The sequence below is a fragment of the Chrysochloris asiatica genome, unplaced genomic scaffold (assembly GCF_000296735.1).
Source record: "Chrysochloris asiatica unplaced genomic scaffold, ChrAsi1.0 scaffold00161, whole genome shotgun sequence".
In the NCBI taxonomy this organism is placed as follows: Eukaryota; Metazoa; Chordata; class Mammalia; order Afrosoricida; family Chrysochloridae; genus Chrysochloris; species Chrysochloris asiatica.
This window is the reverse complement of record NW_006408679.1, coordinates 1,875,655-1,878,012: the sequence shown is the minus strand read 5'-3', so window position 1 is coordinate 1,878,012 and position 2,358 is coordinate 1,875,655.

Genomic DNA, 2,358 nt, shown 5'->3' with positions numbered 1-2,358 from the left:
GAAAACTCATTGCCAAATGGGATTATAACCACAGCATAGAGGTTATGATTACAATACATATTTTGGGGGGACACAACGCAATCCATCACATTAGCCATCCTAGAGGAGGAGAAATGGTATTTCCTTTTGACTTTAGTTCCAGACCAATGAAGCCAAATAAAAATAGGATCAGAAAAGGTTTTTTTGGCTTTCTAGGGCTGCTGCAACCCAACTACCACAAGAGAATTTTTAAAGTGCAGAAATTATTGCCTCACACACATACAAATAGGAACTGTCAAGTAGAGAGTTCGTGTGCCAACTAAAAATCTCTAAATTTTTAAGGAAGATTGAGCCCTTGAAAGTGTCAATTCAATACAGAGAACAAACTCTGAAGGAAACAGTACACAGATGAGTTCTGAAAAATAAAAATAACTCAAGTTCTCAGCAAGATGAGAGATGTTGTACCTATGAAACATTATCTTACAAATTATAGACCTCTGCAGATGGACTGAATGTTCAAAATAGACACAGATTAAGAACAAAATATCAAGTGATGCAGCTGGAATGTAAGGCAAAAGGATTCTCCTAAAAGGATGGGAGAAAACCCAAGAGAAACAGAAATCAATCTAGGAATGTGGGTCTGTAAATAATCAAAGAAATAGAGGGGGGAAAACCTTTAATAGTGAAAATGGACTCCTTCCAAATATATAATATATATATATATAGTTGTTGTTTTGTGCCGTGGAGTCGGTTCCGACTCATAGCGACCCTGCACAGGGTTTCTTAGGCTGTATATCTTTGCAAGAACAGAAAGCCCCATCTTTCTCCCACAGTACAGCTGGTAGTTTCAAACTGCTGACTTTGCAGCTCGCAGCCTGATTCATAACCACTATGCTACCAGACAAATATATATATATATATTTGTCCATGAGTCTGACAACAATTCAAAGACTAATAACAAATTGAAGATGGATGGAGAAATGTTTCAGAGACAATGCAAAATGGCAGGCCCTTTTGGATGGTGATTTGGTTGTTTTTATCCAAGACTTTATCTGTGTTGTATGTGCATGTACCTTGACTCCTAAACTTCCCTTCTAAAATTGAATTGCATGTGTGCTTATTCATGTACACAAAGATGTATGAACAAAAACATTCAATGTAGCATTCTTTTCTCACAAAAGAAACAAAATGTCAGGAGAAATTATAAGCAGAGAAATTGATAGAGTATAATACAGCTATTCACTGGAATATCATGTAGCCATTAATATGTACATGTGCTTCTAAATGCACAATAAAGACTCAGTGGATTCACACAACACTACTGACAGTGGTTATCTATCAAGAAAGGAGAGGTTTGGGGAGACTCTGGTTTGTAGTGATGAGCACTCATAGTTTCTGTATTTTTCTGTACCATGTGAATGTTTTGTATTAGCATTAAAGTCTAACTCGAAATCATCTCTTATAATAACAAGGAAAAGAGCTGTCCATTCTTGGACCCCTTCCATTCCAAGGCCAAGTTATTTAATTAGAGCTCAGCTTTCTGAAGACTCATCAACTAATACCTCTAAGCAGTTTTCATTTGTTTAAAACTTCCAGATTATCAATCAGAAGCTACATATGCACTAGTCCAATACACATATACTTTCACAAAGTATAGAGGACAATTGGAGAATCACAGACTTTTGAACATAGTAAAAAACCCAGATATTACCTAGTCCAATTTCGCATTTTGTCATTATTTGGCTATGAAAACTTCTTGAAGTAGAACTCAAGAGTTCTAGCTGTGTACTTTTTCTCTGCCAATGTTTGATGAATGAAATGACAAGCCAGCAAACAAAATAACATTACAGTTTGCAAAAAAAAATAAATGACATAAAATGAGACACTGTCAGACTGCAGTCATATTCTGTGACCAGATGCCAGGCATCTCTGGCATGCTTCAGGGGATATAAGGTGGGAAGACCTCAGATCACTGATGGAGAAGTAAATAAATTACTTGCTTCCTATTTACAGCCTTTGGTGGCATTACAGAAGCCAAAATAATAGTAATAATGATAGTAATAATAAAAAATATCGAATTAAATTTTAATTTGTTAAACTAGTAGCTATGGAGTTGATTCCAACTCATAGCAACCCAATGTGTGTCAGAATAGAACTGTGCTCCACAGGGTTTTCAATGACATTTTTTTTTTCTTCTAGAAGTGGATTGTTAGGCTTTTCTTCTGAAACGTCTCTGAGTGGACTTAAACCTCGAACCTTTCAGTTAGCAGCTGAGTGTGGCAACCATTTGCAAAAAATATATGCTGTTGTTGCTGTAAAGTGCTGTTGAGTCAGTTCTGACTCATAGTAACCCTGTATAGGATTTCCAAGGAGCAGCTG